General features: G+C 41.1%; 1 protein-coding gene and 1 non-coding gene across 4 annotated transcripts in view; one reads left to right on the top strand and one right to left on the bottom strand.

Annotated features, from left to right (window-relative positions):
• LOC122422599 overlaps positions 1–18,624 on the top strand; it is a 374,287-nt gene that overhangs the window by 2,137 nt on the left and 353,526 nt on the right. The gene's annotated exons all lie outside the window — the stretch shown is intronic.
• Positions 11,811–11,883, bottom strand: TRNAV-UAC. The gene has a single exon. It is a non-coding gene; the product is annotated as a tRNA-Val (tRNA).

Below are 18,624 nucleotides of genomic sequence, written 5' to 3'. Positions count from 1 at the left end.
TCCATAACAGTTTATTGAAGAGAAAGCCCTTTTCCTACTACATTCTTGAGACTTTTGTTATAAATTAATTTACCATGTGTGTATGGGTTGATTTCTTGCTTTCTGTTCTATTCCATTAATCTATGTGTCTGTTTTTATGCCAGTATCATACTGTGTTGATTATTATAGCTTTGTAATATATTTTAAAGTCAGGAAATGTGATTTTTGAAGTTTTGTCATTCTTTCTCAAGATTACTTTGGCTATTTGAGGTCTTTTGTGATTTTATATGAATTGTAGGATTGTTTTATTTCTGTGGAAAAATGCCATTGGAATTTTGATAGAAATTGCATTGATTCTATAAATTTCTTTGATAATATGGATATTTAAATAATACTAATTATTCCAAGCCATGAGCATGGAATATCTTACAATTTATTTGTTTCTTCTTCAGTTCTTTTAATCAATGTCTATACTTTTCAGTGTATAGTCTTTTATCTCCTTGGTTAAATTTATTTGTAGATACTCTGTTCTTTTTGATGCAGTTGTAAATGGGATTGTTTTCTTAATCTCTCTGATAGTTCATTATTGGTGTATTGACACACAGCTGATTTTTTAAAACTTTTAATTTTGCATTGGGTATAGCCAACTAACAAAGAATGTTGTGATAGTTTCAAGTGAACAGTGAAGGGATTCAGCCATACATGTACATGATACAGGGATTTGTTCTCCCGCAAACTCTCCTCCCAGCCAGGCTGCCACATAACGTTGAGCAGACTGCCATGTGCTAAACAGTAGATCCTTGTTGGTGACACACAACTAATTTTTGTGTGTTGATTTTGTATCTGGCAGCTTTACCAAATTTGCTTATTTTCACAGCTTTCTAATGGAGTATTTTGAGTTTTCCATACATAATATCATGCCATCTGCAAATGGAGACAGTTTTCCTTTTTTCCTTTCTGATTCTGATGTCCTTTATTTCTTTTTATTGACAAATTTATATGGCTAGGACTTCCAATACTGTGTTGGATAAAAGTGGTGGGAGTGGGCATCTTATCTTATTTCTGATCTTACAGAGGTAAAGGTTTTAGCTTTTCGCTATCGAGTATATTGTTAGCTGTGGACTTGTCATATGTGGCCTTTATTATGTTGAAGTACATTTCATTTATATTTACTTTATTGAGAGGTTTTTAACCATCCATGGATGTTGAATTTTGTCACATGCTTTTCCTGTGTCTATTGAGATGATTATATAGTTTTTGTTCTTCAGTTTGTTAATGTGGTATATCACATTGATTTATATGAGAATATTGAACCATCCTTTCATCCCTGAGGTAAATCCTTCTTCACCGTGGTATATGAAACTGTTGACTTTAAAAAGTCACAACCTAAAAGCTGAGAGTTTTATTTGGTGGGAAATTCTAGGAATTCAGGCCCAGGAGACAGCATGTCAAGTAACCCTGAGAGAACTGCTCCAAGGAGGCAGGGGAAGAAGTCAGGTTATATATAAGTTTGTCACAAAGAGCAGATAGTCTGAACCTCAAAAGGTTATTGTTAATTAAGGAAAACCAGATATCACAAGTTAAGGAATTTAGTGCTTTCTATGTATGGGAAGGTACAAGAGTCTGGGCTCTCTGAAATCATTCCTTTCATATATATCTCAGCTATATGGCCCCAGTGTCCTGCCGTATCCCCTCCACGCTCCATAGGGAGTGGCTGCAGCCTGATGGCTATGGTTAGCAGGTATTACTCTCTTTATTGGGTGCCCTCTGGGGCATTTACATTTGGATGGCCAGAATCAGTGATGGCTGTGACATCCTTGCTTATGGATATGGCAGGAAATATGACATTTCTCAATCCCTTCAATGTATCATTGAATTCAGGTTGCTGATATTTTGTTAAGGATTTTTACATCTGTGTTCATCAGTGATATTGGCCAGTAATTTTCTTTTTTTGTGATCTTTGGATTTGGCATCAGGGTAATGCTGGCCTTGTAGAATGACTTCACAAGTTTCCTTCCTTTTGCAATTTTTGGAAATAGTTTAAGATGAATAAGTATTAATTCTTCTTTGAATGTTTGATAGAATTCACCTGTGAAGCCATCTGTACTAGGCTTTTGTCTGCAGGTTTTTGATGACTGATTGAATCTCCTTAATAGTAGTCAGTCTGTTCAGATTTTCTGTTTCTTCATGGTTCAGTCTTTGTAGTTTGTATATTTCCAGAAATTTATCCATTCCTTCTAAGGTGCCTAATTTTTTGGTATGTAATTTCTCATAGTGGTTCTTATGATCCTTTGTATTACTGTGGTACTGGTTGTAATGTTTCTTTTTTTTACTTCTCTTTTTATTTATATGCATTTTCTTTCTTTTGTCTTGGTAAGGCCAGATTAAGATTTGTCTATGTTATCTTTAAAAAAAAAAAGCTCTTCGTTTCTTTGATCTTTTATACTATTTTTTAATCTCTATTTTATTGATTTCTGCTCTGGCTTTTGTTATTTCCTTCTACTAACTTTAGGCTTAGTTTGTTTTTCTTTTTCTGGTTGCTTGGGGTGTAAAGTTGTTGTTTTTATTTTAGATCTCTCCTCAGATTAGGGAAGTTTCCAGCCATTAATTGTTTCAGTAAGTTTTCTGCCCCTTTCTTTGGCTCCTTCTTGGATCACTAGTGCAATTATTTGTTTGCTTGGTATTGTCCCGTAAGTCCTTTAAGCTATCTTCATGCTTTTTCTTTTTGCTCCTCTAATTGGGTGAATTCCATTGCCCTGTCTTAAAAGTTTACTGATCCTTTTCTCATTTCAGCTTGTCTGCTATTGAACCTCCCTATTGAAGTTTACAGTTCAGTTATTGTAATCTTTAATTCTATGTGTCTGTTTGGTACTTTTAAATATTTTCTCTTTTTTGAAATTCTTATTTTATTCATGCATTACTTTCCTGATCTCAGCAATCTTTGTGATCTTTATCTTAAGCTCCATCAACTAAATCTTCATTAACTTTTTTTTGTTGTTGTTGATGTTTTGTCTTATTCTCTCGTTTGTAATATATTCCTTTGTTTCTTCATTTTTCTTGATTCTCTGTGCTGGTTTCTATCATTAGATAAAACAACCACTTCTCCCAGTTTTGAAGTAGTGGTATTAGGTAGGAAATGAATCTTACTGTTCAAGCCGGTCTGAGCTCTTGGTTCTCTCTCAAACCTTTGTGATTGCCAAGCAGGCTCTTTTGTTTTTAACAGCTCCCAGTAGTTAAGGGTGCTCCAAGGCCTGTCAGTGCCCTGATTGGGAGAATCTCAGTCAACAAGTGACTTCAGGCTGATTGGAAGGTTGAACCTCAGGTTGCAGCTTTTAAAGAATGAAAATATATCTCTTTCAGGGGAAGACAGGGAGATGGGTGTTTCTGTCTGCTTTCTCTGTGCTGAGCCCTGGGATGATAACCAGTTCAGAACTGGTCTCTTGTTTGCTACCATCCTGTTGAGCCCATGAATGTAAGCCCCACTGGACATCAGAGCCAGGTATGAAGGGATGTGTCCTCTGGCTACACACTAGCAAACATATCTTATGATAGTGTTGTAAGGCACAAATGAGTATGTGTTGTGTATTGTATACCACATTTATTTGTAAAATTATTTCTGTGCTGTTTAACATCCAAGTGAAGAGACAATTTGAATCTGATGAAAGTGGTCATTAGTGGACATAGAGAGAAAGGCAAGTTGTAAGAATGATCAGGAGTTGGCAGTAGAAAAGATATGGCAAAAAATAAACTGAGAAATGAAAAGGGCTATCGTGAAGACTGGTGAGGGAAGTGATTATTTCTGGAGGACAGTGTTTTGGTTTTGTGCTTTTGGCTGCACAGTGCACCTTTGGGATCTTTCCTGAGCAGGGATCACGCCCGGGCCCTCGCAGTGAAAGCACCAAGTTCTAACCACTGGACCACCAGGGAATTACCTTGGAGCGCAGTTTTTGCTCATGAATCTAGAGGGTGGGTAAGACTTTTGTTCTCTCTCCTTTTAATTTATCTCTGTCCCTGTCCTACTCACTTCTGTATACGATTTTCCTGCAACCATCTATAGGCATGTAGCCCTAAACAGAGGATAGTGATAAATGAGGACAGTCATTCATTCCTTCAACAAGTGATTTTCACTTAGCATCTATTCTAATCCAGGCACTGGACTACAATAAAAGATGAATGTTTCCACAAAGAAGAAACAGTTCTTTGTTCCAGGGATGGTAGAGTCCAGCAAGGGGACAGACAATAGGCCATAACAACAGTTTGTTGCTAAGATAAGAGTAAATAGGGGACTAGGGGAACCACAAGGGTAAACAGAGGAACCACTAGGGGAGCTCTCCCAGAGTTGGGGCAGGGGTGCTCAAGGAAAGCATCTCTGAGGTGATGTTTGAAGGAAGAATTGGCCAAATCAAGGAGGAGGAAGAGGAAGGGAAGGGTGTACCAGGCAGAGAAGCAACAGATCGAGCATCAGCAGAATAGCAAAGCTCACCATAGATGGAGTGTGGACAGTAAAGGAACTTTTTGGGAGATTTGCAGAATTTGGGGGTAGATTTGGCATGTTCCAAATGTATTGGTGTAAGTGGTGCCTAGAGACTGAAGAGCACCTAAGGATCCTTGTTGAACCATTTCCTGGATATAGAAACCTGTCTGGCAAGAGGCACAGGTTAAGAGTCAAGGTTTCGCAGTTGATTGGTTTCCTGTGGTAAATCCCTCTCTCATCATTTTATAACTTGGAATGAACCTACTACAAGGCAAGAAAAGAATTCTCAAAGACTTGGTCTGTGTATTGTGACAGATTGTAGAAACTCAAGAAAATGTTTCTATCTGTTCCAAATAGTTGGATATGTTGCTTATGACTTCTACAAAACAAGAAATGAAGACTAGGCAGTGTGAAGCAATGGGAAGGTGGCCACATCTTGGCAGTCTTATTTTCAGAAGACTGTCTGGTTTTCTTTATTGAACCAGGAAAAACAAGCTTCAAGGCAGGGCAGTTGAATCTCAAGAGCTCCTGTCCTTGAACTGCAGACTTAAAGTGAGGATAAATACTGGCCAAGATGTAGCAAGTAAGGATGTATTGTAGTGACTCACATTTTGTCATTTAAGAATGTTAACCGAACAATTTTTTTTTTATTGTCTAAATATACAGAATTCAAGGAACAGGCTAAATTACCTTCTTTGATCACTTTAGCAATTATAAATCACTGATTAAATGTTTGAGATATTTTTATTATTTACAGAAGGCTGATAACTTTTAATTTGCATAATATTTCATGATAGTTCATTAAAAATGATGAACAGTGTAGAAAGCAATATTATCATTTAAATTACTTAAGAGATAAAGCCATTTACCTCTCCCTAGCCTTGTGTTTTATTAGAATACTTTTGATGGTAAAATAGCATCTTCTTTGTCTGTGTGTATTTGTATGTTTTCCAAAGATAAGATGAGGAACAGGAATAAATAATCCTAAATTCTTTATCCCTTGGTGGCCAGTTATCCTGGTGTGATGGGCTTTAGCGCCTGTCTGGCCTAGAATTCCAGCCCTACAACTGGAACTATACAGCTTTGAACAGGTTATCTAAACTCTCTGAACATCAGTTTGCTCACCTGTGATATAGGTATCTCAGTAATATTTTTCTCAGAAGATTGCATTGAGATTAATTTGCAACATTAGATTGCAACATTAATTTAACCCATTCATGCTAATACTAGGCACATACCAAAGGCTCAGTAGATGTTGGCAGTTGCTAGCTTTTAGAATGGTGGAGCTAAGTGTTTCAGTTGAGATTTTTACGAAAACTATGGCTGTTTTCTCAGGCCCAAAGAAAAGCTTATACACAGGACATTTTGCATGTATTTTCAGGAGTCTCACCAACCCCTTGAGGTTCTTGCATAATTAAGAGCAGATGAGAGGGGCTGAGATTCTGTGTACAAGGGGAGGGTTTGGCTAGATAAGCACAAGCCTGTTTTTTTAAAATTAATTAATTTTAATTAGAAGTTAATTACAGTATTGTGGTGGTTTTTGCCGTACATTCACATGAATCAGCCATGGGTGTACATGGGTCCTGAACCCCCTCCCACCTCCCTCCCCACCCCATCCACAGGTTTGTCCCAGTGCACAGGCTTTGAGTGCCCTGTTTCACACATTGAACTTGGACAAGTCATCTATTACACATATGGTAATATACATGTTTCAGTGCTATTCTCTCAAATCATCCCACCTTGCCTTCTCCCACAGAGTCCAAAAGTCTGTTCTTTATATCTGTGTCTCTTTTGCTGTCTCACATATAGGATCATCGTTACCATCTTTCTGAATTCCATATATATGTGTTAATATACTGTATTGGTATTTTTCTTTCTGACTTACTTCACTGTATAATAGGCTCCAGTTTCATCCACCTCATTGGAACTGACTCAAATGCATTATTTTTAATAGCTGAGTACTATTCCATTGTGTATATGTACTTTCTTATCTTAGTTTCTTATCTATTCGTCTGCCAGTGGACATGTAGGTTGCTTCCATGTCCTGGCTATTGTAAACAGTGTTGCAATGAACATTGAGGTACATGTGTCTCTTTCAATTCTGGTTTCCTCAGTGTGTATGCCCAGAAGCCAGATTGCTGGGTCGTATGGTAGTTCTATTTCCAGTTTTTAAAGGAATCTCCACACTGTTCTCCATAGTGGCTGTTCTAGTTTGCATTTCCACCGACAGTGTAAGGGGGTCCCCTTTTCTCTGCACCCTCTCCAGCATTTATTGTTTGTAGACTTTTTGATAGCAGTCATTCCGACCGGCGACAAGCGTGTTATATGGGGCTTCCCTGATGGAGTGGTAAAGAATCTGCCTGCAATGAAGGAGACGTAAGAGACATGGATCAGGGAGGTCCTCTGGAGGAGGAAATTGCAACCCACCCCAGTATTCTTGCCTGGAGAATCACATGGATGTAGGAGGCTGGCAGGCTACAGTCCACAGGGTTGCAAAGAGCCAGACACGACTGAAGCAATTTAGCACACATGCAATACATGTTGTTGTTCAGTCGCTAAGTTGTGTCGGACTCTTTGAGACCCCATGAACTGCAGCACACCAGGCCTCCCTGTCCTTCACTATCTCCCAGAGTTTGCTCAAACTCAAGTCCATTGAGTCAGTGATGCCATCCAACCATCTCATCCTCTGACGTCCCCTTCTCATCTTGCCCTCAATCTTTCCGAGCATCAGGGTCTTTTCCAATGAGTCAGCTCTTTGCATCACGTGTCCAAAGTATTAGAGCTTCAGCATCAGTCCTTCCAATAAATATTCAGGGTTGATTTCCTTTAGGATTTACTGGTGTGATCTCCTTGCAGTCCAAGGGACTCTCAAGAGTCTTCTCCAACACCACAGTTTGAAAGCATCAATTCTTCGGTGCTCAGCTTTCTTCACTGTCCAACTCTCACATCCATACATGACTACTGGAAAAACCATAGCTTTGACTATACGGACTTTTGTCAACAAAGTGATGTCTCTGCTTTTTAATACAGTGTCTAGGTTTGTCATAGCTATTCTTCCAAAGAACAAGCATCTTTTAATTTTGCAGCTACAGTCGCCATCTGCATTGAGTTTGAAACTGTACAAGAAAATGAAATCTGACACTGTTTCCACGTTTTCCCCATCTATTTGCTACGAAGTGATAGGACCAGATGCCATGATCTTTGTTTTTTTTTTTTTTGATCTTTGTTTTTTGAATGTTGAGTTTTAAGCCAGTTTTTTCACTCTCCTCTTTCACCTTCATCAAGAGGCTTTTTAGATCCTCTTCACTTTCTGCCATTAAAGTGGTATTATATGCATATGTCAAGTTGTTGATATTTCCCCCAGCAATCTTGATTCCAACTCATCCAGCCCAGCATTTTGCATGATGCACTCTGCATATAAGTTACATAAAGAGGGTGACAATACAGCCTTGACATACTCCTTTCCCAGTTTTGAACCAGTCTGTTATTCCATGTCTAGTTCTCTTGCTTCTTGTCCTGCATACAGGTTTCTCAGGAGGCAGGTAATGTGGTCTGGTATTCCCATCTCATTAAGAATATTACACAGTTTGTTGTGATCCACACAGTCAAAGGCTTTAGCGTAGTCAATGAAACAGAAGTAGGTGTTTTGGGGAATTCCCTTGCTTTTTCTATGATCCAGTGTATGTTGGTAATTTGATCTCTGGTTCCTCTGCCTTTCCTAAATCTCGCTTGAACATCTGGATGTTCTCAGTTTACATACTGCTGATGTAAGGCCTAGCTTGAAGGATTTTGAGCATAATCTTGCTGACATTTGAAATGAGTGCAATTGTACAGTAATCTGTACATTCTTTGCATTGCCTTTCTTTGGGATTGGAATGAAAACTGACTGATTCCAGTCCTGTGGTCACTGCTGAGTTTTCCAAATTTGCTGGCATATTGAGTGCAGCACTTTCACAGCATCATCTTTTAGGATTTGAAATAGCTCAGCTGCAATTCCATCACCTCCACTAGCTTTGTTCGTAGTAGTGCTTCCTAAGACCCACCTGCTATATATGAAAAGTTGGTAAATTTGATCTTGGGAAGATATGGAATTCTCTTCTGTTTACATCTATTTTCCCACTGAAGTAAGAGGCAAAGCCATTGGTTGAGAATGAAGAGGGCAGGAAATGTTTGAGGCCTAAGGAGAGAAAAGGGACTAATTGGAAGAGTGAGAGAGTGAATTGCATAGGGAATGTATGGCATGATTGCCAGGCAGCATCGCACCCACCTGAGGTTTGTGATCACAATTTCACAGTGAGATCAGATAACTGTTGAGCACAAATGCAAATTAGGAGGATCAAGGAGGGAGAATTCCCTGGTGACCCAGTAGTTAGGACTGTAGGCTTTCGCTGCTGAGCCCATGGGTTCATCATTCCCTTTTTGGGAAACTAAGACCAGGGGGAGAAAGATGGATGAGAATAACCAGCTTTGGGTATTTCCAGATGAGGGAATTGTGGTGTCTGATCCTATTTCTCATGTGACTTTCCTTACCAATTGTTACAGACTTTGATGGAGAATCCTGGGCCATGTGGTGGCATGCAGACCTCCTGTTCCTGGGAAGTGATAGGAGCTCCCTCCTGGGAGGGGCAGGAGTGCCCTCCCTTGCCTCCACCTCCCCATCAGGACCTGGAAGAATCAGAATCTGTCTTCCATTGCCCTGAGGGTAGGAGGTCCCCTTCAGAGCTGGTCAGGGAGAGAATCTATTCTAGAATAGATGTTCTTACCTCTTCCGCCTATTACTGTGTCAGGTGGCTGTATTACTTATGCTTCAGTTCAGTCGCTCAGTCGTGTCCGACTCTTTGCGACCCCATGAATCGCAGCACGCCAGGCCTCCCTGTCCATCACCAACTCCTGGAGTTTACTCAAACTCATGCCCATAGAGTCAGTGATGCCATCCAGCCATCTCATCCTCTGTTGTCCCCTTCTCCTCCTGCCCCCAGTCCCTCCCCAAATCACGGTCTTTTCCAATGAGTCAACTCTTCGCATGAGGTGGCCAAAGTACTGGAGTTTCGGCTTCAGCATCAGTCCTTCCAATGAACACCCAGGACTGATCTCCTTTAGGAGGGACTGGTTGGATCTCCTTGCAGTCCCAGGGACTCTCAAGAGTCTTCTCCAACACCATAGTTCAAAAGCATCAATTTTTCGGTGCTCAGCTTTCCTCATAGTCCAACTCTCACATCCATACATGACCAATGGAAAAACCATAGCCTTGACCAGATGGACCTTTGTTGGCAAAGTAATGTCTCTGCTTTTTCATATGCTATCTAGGTTGGTCATAACTTTCCTTCCAAGGAGTAAGCGTCTTTTAATTTCATGGCTGCAGTCACCATATGCAGTGACTTTAGAGCCCCAAAAAATAAAGTCTGACACTGTTTCCACTGTCTCCCCATTTATTTCCCATGAAGTGATGGGACCAGATGCCATGATCTTGGTTTTCTGAATGTTGAGCTTTAAGCCAACTTTTTCACTCTCCTCTTTCACTTTCATCAAGAGGCTCTTTAGTTCTTCTTCACTTTCTGCCATAAGGGTGGTGTCATCTGCATATCTGAGGTTATTGATATTTCTCCCAGCAATCTTGATTCCAGCTTGTGCTTCCTCCAGCCCAGCGTTTCTCGTGATGTACTCTGCATATAAGTTAAATAATCAGGGTGACAATATACAGCCTTGACGTACTCCTTTTCCTATTTGGAACCAGTCTGTTGTTCCATGTACTTATGCTAACTCCATCTTGTTGATGAGTCACTAAGTCACGTCCGACTCTTTTGTGACCCCATGGACTGTAGCCTGCCAGGCTCTTCTGTCCATGGAATTTTCCAGACAAGGATACTGGAGGGGTTGCTGTTTCCTTCTCCAAGGGATCTTCCCAAACCAGGGATTAAACTCACATCTGCTGCATTTGGCAGGCAGATTCTTTACCACTGAGCTATCAGGGAAGCCCATTAACTCCATCTTAGAGTGTTCTTTTGGATTATCAAAGTATTCTGTGTCAATCAAATTATCTAGGAAGTTAATAAGCCATTTTCCAAGGAAAAGGTACATAGTGCATAAAAAGGCATGTTCATACTGAATTTCCATTATTTATAGGGGGTAAATATATGCCCTATTTCACTTGACTTAAGGGGTAGGAAAATAAAAACAAATGAAGTTAAGGGTGTAACTTTCCTTGCTCTTTTGCCAAAGTGTACTCAGTCAATTTCTCTACCAGTTTGACTCCGCTGGTAGCATTTTATTTTCTCTATTGACTTGTTTCTGTTAAGGCCTTGAGAATAGGAGTTACAAGCAGTTTTTTTTTTTTTTTTTCCCATTTACTTTTTTTTATTAGTTGGAGGCTAATTACTTTACAACATTGCAGTGGGTTTTGTCATACATTGACATGAATCAGCCATGGATTTACATGTATTCCCCATCCCGATCCCCCCTCCCACCTCCCTCTCTACCCGATTCCTCTGGGTCTTCCCAGTGCACCAGGCCCGAGCACTTGTCTCATGTATCCAACCTGGGCTGGTGATCTGTTTCACCCTAGATAATATACATGTTTCGATGCTGTTCTCTAGAAACATCCCACCCTCGCCTTCTCCCAACAGAGTCCAAAAGTCTGTTCTGTACATCTGTGGTCTCTTTTTTCTGTTTTGCATATAGGGTTATCGTTACCATCTTTCTAAATTCCATATATATGTGTTAGTATGCTGTAATGTTCTTTATCTTTCTGGCTTACTTCACTCTGTATAATGGGCTCCAGTTTCATCCATCTCATTAGAACTGATTCAAATGAATTCTTTTTAATGGCTGAGTAATATTCCATGGTGTATATGTACCACAGCTTCCTTATACATTCGTCTTACAAGCAGTTTCTTTACCCTTCCTGCTTGGATTTGCACTGTGGTGAAACATGACCAGGGAAGCCAGAGAACAGAAGGGAAGCCAGCAGTTTGTGCCTCTCCTGCGTCCACAGGGCCTTGGCTTTTTCTTTCAAGATTGAGTTCCAGGATTACTGCTCTTTCCCTTGCTCTTATGTACAGCCCTTTGTCTCTCAAGCAAAAGCTATTTACCAGCTGGTGTGGAGGTCCAGGGCACACCCTACTGAGGCAGGCAGTGAAGAGTGTGTGTGTCTCTGCTCATCAATGGAAAGGCAGTGTGAGATGAGAGTGGGCAGACAGACCTCCAAAGTCAGCTGGACCTGGGCTGGAGTACTGATGTATTGCAAATTACAATAGTTTTTCTAAGTCTTATATCTAATTCTTCCTCCTCCTTCTCCTCCTCTTTCTTCTTATCTTTTTTTTTTTTTTTTGGCCATGGCCTGAGGCATGTGGGATCTTTGTTCCCCAGTCAGGGATCGAACCTGTATACCCTGCATCGTAAGTGCAGAGTCTTAACCACTGGACCACCAGGGATGTCCCTCTTTATTTTTTTCTAAGGTGTTCCATCACCTATAACATAAGCAGAGAAATCAAACTGGCTTCAACCATAAGGATTTGATGGACTTGTGAAACAGGAAATCTTAGGCAAAATGACTTCTGAGTGACCTCATTCCAAGGCCCTTGCTCCCTGTGTATTTCTTTAGCTCTTCACCCCTGAGTGGACTGACTTCATTCCCAGGCTGGCAGGAGCTCTGGGCCTTTCATCACACAGAAGAGTCTTTGAGGAATGTCCAGAATGTCTTCTAGAAGATTGGGCAGAGCTTTAGCAGAAGCCCCAGGAAGTCTGTCCATGGTCTCAGTGGGTCAAAGGACAATTTTCCAACCTCTGGAAAGGAGGATGGGATTGCTTTTAGACAGCTAAGACTCACCCTAGGACCTGGGGATGGTGTCAGCCTTCTCCAAGGCTGTGTAGGGGAAGAAAAAATCCAGAGAAAGAAACTGAGAATTTTGTTAGGAGGGATGAAGGAAGGAATGGATGCGGGGCAGCCAACCAGCAGTCCAGTCTACCAGGGGCTGATGTACTGCTCTCTCCCAGGGCTTATGCTTACTGAACCAGCAAGCTCCCTTCTCTGTTTGGTTCCAGGTTAAAATTGTTTGGCCACTGGGCCCCAGAGGTCTCATTTATGTCCCCCATAAGCATTTTCCTGAAGTTGACTTTCTGGGAACACTATCTATACTAGAATCTTAGATACTCCATTTGTTACTCAGTCTTTTTTTTTTCCCCCCTATTGTTTATTCACTCATTTATTTATTTATTTGGCTGTCGTGGGTCTTTGCTGTGGCATACAGACTCTTAGTTGTGGCATGTGGGATCTAGTTCCCTGACCAGGGATCACACCTGGGCCCCTTGCCTTGGAGCCTGCAGTCCCAGCCACTGGACACCAGGGAAGTCCCTGTCACTCAGTCTTTCTTGGTGCTTTCTGGTGGCCCGGCTTTTCTGAGCAGGATTTGTCTTGTGTTTTTTTTTTTAAATTCATGAATCCTCTCCCTGGCACTAACCATCCAGGGCTTCGTGGCTCCCATTCAAGATTCCTGTGCTCTGCCCAGTGAGTCACCTTTCCTAGGAACTCATCCTCTCGTCTTGTTACTGACTTTGGCATCAACTTTTGGAAAGTCTAAAACCCAACCATGTTTGATGATGCCCCATCCATGACATCAAATTCTTTTCCAGTCCCATTTTAGTTTCATCATCATCGCCCAGGAGCTTGAACTGAGTAGGGGAGATGGTGTGAGGGCAGAAGCAGATTGCTGCTGGAAGGAGCCACAGGTAGGATTTTTTTTTCATTTATTTTTATTAGTTGGGGATTTTTTTAATGTGACCAGAAAGGTTCCACTGGAGGGACGCCTTCCCAGCCAGAGCCTGGAAGCCGCGGCTCCACAGCCCCATGTACGACATGAAGACCAGGTCTGCTCCTTCTGTCCAGGGGAGTTGCTGCCACTGAGGAAAGGGAAAGCGTTGGGTCCCTGGAATCACGTCCTCACCAGCAAATAATTGCAGAAAATCTTAAAGCATTTTCCCAGTTTTCCAGAAATACAAATTAAAAACTGACTTACTGCCAGGCTGTTTTGCACTCCTGTTAACAACTGTACATCACAATCTGTCAAACTCCCTCCCTCCAGGAAGAAATATGTGTAATTGTGACTACAGAGGGTGAAGCAGGCTCTTTTCCTATATTCTAATACATTTTTTTTTTTGGTCCCTTGGAAAGAAAAATGGCACTAACTTTGTGATTATAAATGCAAACTTTAGGATCTTTTACATATGTCCATACACTTATGAAAGGGTCAAGGACCAAGGAACATTATTATCATGATATTAGCCAACTTTGAGAACATGCTGAGTAACAGATGTTATTATTTTTTTTTATTGGAGTATAGTTGCTTTAAGATGTTGTGTTAGTTTCTGCTATATGGCAAAGTGAATCAGCCGTGTGTATACACATATCACCTCCTCTTTGGATTTCCTTCCCATTTAGGTCACTGCAGAGCATGGAGTAGAGTTCCCTGTGCTATTACAGTAGGTTCTCATTAGCTATCTATTTTATACAGAGTATCAATAGTGTATATATGCCAATTCCAATCTGTCAATACATCCCACTCTCCCTTCCCCTCCACCGCTGTGTCTGTATGTTTGTTCTCTACATCTGTGTCTCTATTTCTACTTTGCAGATAGGCTCCCCTGTATCATTTTTCTAGATTCCACATATATGCATTGATATATGGTGTTTATTTTTCACTTTCTGACTTATCCCACCCTGTATGACCCTCTCTGGGTCCATTCACATCTCTGCTAATGTATGTTGTTGTTGTTTAGTCGCTAAGTCATGTCTGGCTCCTTTGAGACCCCATGGTCTGTAGCCCACCAGTCTCCTCTGTCCATGGAAGTTTCCAGGCAAGAATCCTGGAGTGGGTTGCCATTTCCTCCTCCAGGGAATTTCGAGACCCAGGAATCAAACCTGCATCTTCTGCATTGGCAGGTGGATTTTTTTTTTTTTTTTTTTTTTTTTTACCACTGAGTCACTAGGGAAGCCCTGCAAATGTATGTGCCAGATATTAAATGTATTAATTTATTTAGTGGTCACAGACTGCCATGAGGGTAAGTGCAGGATTCATCTGTGAATGCTAAGACTCAGATTAATAAATCCAAATTAGCCCACTTGGCAAACTGCAGAGTTGCTTACCAACATGAGTCTCCAAAGTTCTTGGCCTTGACTGCTTGTACCCTGCGTGGAAGTCTGCCCCCCACAACACATCCCTTGTGTGAGAGCACGTTGTGTTACTTCTACCTTTAAAACTATTCCTTTGTTATCTTTTGTGAGGGCTTCTTTTCTCTTCCCTATTCCTTTTTACGATTCCAGCATCCTTTCCCAGTGGAGGGAAGTTCACACCAGTAAGGAGGGGTCTGACAAGGATGCTTGGGCCTGCGGGAGTCCTGGGCCGAGTCAGAAAGGTATATTAGACTAGATGAACTCAGTGAGTGAGTGATAAGTTCCAGTGGATCAGGATGATGCCAAGGGCTTAGAAGAGAGCGGTCCAGAATCTTGGCAGTAGGAAGAGATACTCGGAGGCCTCAGGAAGCATCAGACACTGGGGGTGGGGCCACAGACCTTCCGTTTCTTACCTCGGCTTGTCTCCCACTTGATTCTCTCTATTTAATCCAAGTTCAAGTGAGCAGATCATCTACATGCCCTTTCCAGCGTGGGTCCTTTGACATACCTTCATTTTGGCTTTGTCAGTCCTACGTCAGCTTTATTATTTTAACGGATTCTGGACCTTCCTGGGTGAAATACAAAAAATAAATCTTAGAGCAGAACATTTTTTGTGGTTTTTTTCATGCGTCAAAGATTCATTGAATATTAACTGTATTTCTGGTATTGCCTTAGGTTCAGGAAATTATTCAGAGTATAAAGACATTTTTAGCCCATCTATAATAGGGGCAAAAAAAGTGGAAAAGGAAACTTTTTTTTTAACTTGGTTGTGCTGGGTCTTAGGCGCTGCATTTGGGATCTTCTACTTTCATTTTGTCATGTGGAATCTTAGTTATAGCAGGCAGGATCTTTAGTTGCAGTGTGTGGGATCTAGTTCCCTGACCAAGGATCAAACCCAGTCCCCCTGCATTGGAGGCTCAGAGTCTTAGCCCCTGGACCACCAGGAAAGCCCCAAGAAAACATTTTAGTCCTACAGATATATGTACATGAGTAAACTCTGGTTAACATCAGGTGGCAATGTTTGTCTTGACCTCCAGTCCAAACCAGGTGATAAAGTTTGTTTCAGTCTTTAATCCAGACCATTACTTTTCATGAGAAGATTTAGTTTTAGTCAATTATCACTAGACTCAAAACTCTGTGGACCAGATTTGTGTCTTTACCTCTGTATTTCAGCACCTGTCACAGAGCCTAAGATACAGCAGGAGAAACAGGAAGCATTTATTAGGAAAGATCACTTCTCATAAACCAGTCTGTAATATTAGTATGCCCTGTGTATGGATTTCTTTTGCCCTTTCTCCCAACTTGTCTGTCAGCTCTTTCAAACTTTCTAAAGTCTTTGATTGCAAGAAGGATCCAGGAAATAAAGAGATTCTCAGGGAACTAAAAAAAAAAAAAAACTGTCTGGAGGAGAGAGAGGTTTGACCCAGATGTTCATGTAGGAGACTCTTGAACACCTCTCCTCCCACGGACACACTAACAGCCAGACATTTAAGGCCACACACAGAGCAATTACATCTGAAAGAAATCCAGAAACTAACTAGTGACTCCTACACAATGGAAAAATGAAAAAATACCCACATCAAGATGAGTAGGAAAAGCTGGAACATGCTCTTGCCATAAACCACACCCTTGGCACAGCACCATACGATGTGGGGGTTGCTCCCAGCTTCTCCCTGATAATTGAAGTTTGGAACCCACACTTAGCATCCCAACCTTTAAGACTCCCATCTGAGATACAGGCCCCCATAACATTGAGCCCTGAAAGCCAAAGAGTCCTTGTGTCTTCAGGACCAGCAAGACGGTAGCAGACAGAGGAGCAGCTATTTCCAGGGCACAAGCACTCACTGTATCTGTTTCCCAGGACTCCCCACACTGAGGGAGCAGGCAAGATCAACCATCTCCCAGTGTTTCCCTGAAAGGGGTCCATCTGCATCCTTTGAAAACTGCTGTCTCAGGATCAGACTTCTAATTTAGCCCATGTCTAGAGGCTGCCAGCAGCCTTCCTTGGAGACCAGGGAAAGTGATGGTTTCTTCTCTACTGTCTCACTATAGACTGCTTCATGTGTCTTCAGTTTCTCACTGGAAAGAGCTTGTACACATGCCTGTATCCCCAGCTTTTGCTCTGTTGCCCAAGGGATGGGTCCCTGGATTGCAGGTTCTGACAGCAGTTGGGCTTGCATTCATGGTCCCACAGGACTGTAGCAATCAAAGAAGCAGTTACAAATAAGTGTAAGAGCAGCCCTCCTTCATGACTATATACATAAGCCTAATGCAGAGAGAAGAGGTAAAAAAGGCCCATCTCCCAGCTTCTCCCTGCAACGGGCTTAACTGCACACTTTCTTAGCTGCTTCCTGAGGACACAGCATCCAATCAACCTGTGTCTAGGCACTGAATGTGCCCCCCACCTTTACGACACCGTTGGGTGTTGGCGTACCCTCAACGACTGGGAGCCGCTAACAACAGAAGAGGTGACACAGATAAGGGAGAGACAACAGGAGCTAAGGTGGGGCTGCAGGATCAAGTTCATTTCCTGTGTGAAATCACGCTGTCAAGGCTGGGAGAGGTGGCCGTCTTACCTAAGGCACAGAAGACAACACGGATCATCAAGGAAAATGAAGAAACAGGCATTTGTCCCGAACAAAAGAACAAAATAAATCTCCAGAAACAGATCTTAATGAAATGGAGATACATGATTTAACTGATGGGAGTTCAAAATAATGGCCATAAGGATGCTCACTTAAGCCAGGGGAGCAATGCATAAACAAATTGAGAGTTTCAACAAAGAGATACAGAATATATGAAGTACCAGACAAAACACAGAACTGAAGAATGCAATAACTGAAAATTTCAATAGGGGAGCTCAATAGCAGAAGAGATGAAACAGAAGAAAGGATCAGAGAAATCAAAGACAGGGACATGGAATTCATCCAGTTAGAGGAACAAAAAGGAAAAAGAATGATGAACAGTGAAGACAGCTTATGAGACTTATGGGACAGCGTCCAATGGACCAGAGTGCACTATAGGGGTCCCAGAAGGGGAAGAGGAATATAGGCAGAGAGCTTATTCAAAGAAAAATGGCTGAAAACTTACCTAGTACAGGGAAAGAAATGGACATCCAGTCCAGACCCAGGAAGCCTGGACAGTATCAAATAGGATGTATCAAAAGAGACCAACAGTGAGACATTATAATTAAAATACCAAGAATTAAAGACATAGTGAGAACTCTAGCAAGAGAAAAACAACCAGAAACCAGTAATTATCTGCCAATTAAAAACAAATTAAAAAAACAACTTATAATAGCCAAGGTAATCTTGAGAAAGAGAAACAAAGCTAGAGGCATCACATTTCCTGATTTCAAACTGTATTACAGAGCTATAGTTATCAGAAGAGTATAATATTGTAATAAAAACAAGCACATAGATCAATGGGACAGAATAGAGAGCCCAGAAATAAGCCCACACATACATGGCCAGTGAATTTACAACAAAGGAGCCACGAATATACACTGGGGAATCAACAGTCTCTTCAATAATTGACATTAGGAAAACAGCCAGATGCAAAAGAACAAAACTGGACCACTACCATGCATACAGTCAACTCCAAATGGATTGAAAACTTGAATGTGAAATTGGAAACCACAGATCACCTAGAAAAAAACATGAATAAGCTCCTCAACATTGATTTTGGCAATGATTTTTTTTTTTTTGCATTTGATCCCCAAAGCAGAGGCAACAAAAATAAAAATAAGCAGTTGAGCCTACATCAAAGTATAAAACTTTCACTCTGTAAAGGAAACCATCAACAAAATGAAACCCATGGAATAGAAGAAAATAATCTGCAAAGTACATACCCCATAAGGGGTTAATATCTAAAATATATACCAAGGAACTCATACAATTCAATAGCAACAATAAAAATTAAAAAATCCAAAAAACAAACCAAAAAACCAACCCCAGCCTGAAACCCACAAACAAAAAACAAACAAACAAGAAAAACCCACATGCGC

The sequence above is a fragment of the Cervus canadensis genome, chromosome 20 (genome assembly GCF_019320065.1).
Source record: "Cervus canadensis isolate Bull #8, Minnesota chromosome 20, ASM1932006v1, whole genome shotgun sequence".
NCBI classification, from domain to species: domain Eukaryota; kingdom Metazoa; phylum Chordata; class Mammalia; order Artiodactyla; family Cervidae; genus Cervus; species Cervus canadensis.
This window is presented reverse-complemented; position numbering and strand designations above follow the sequence as displayed.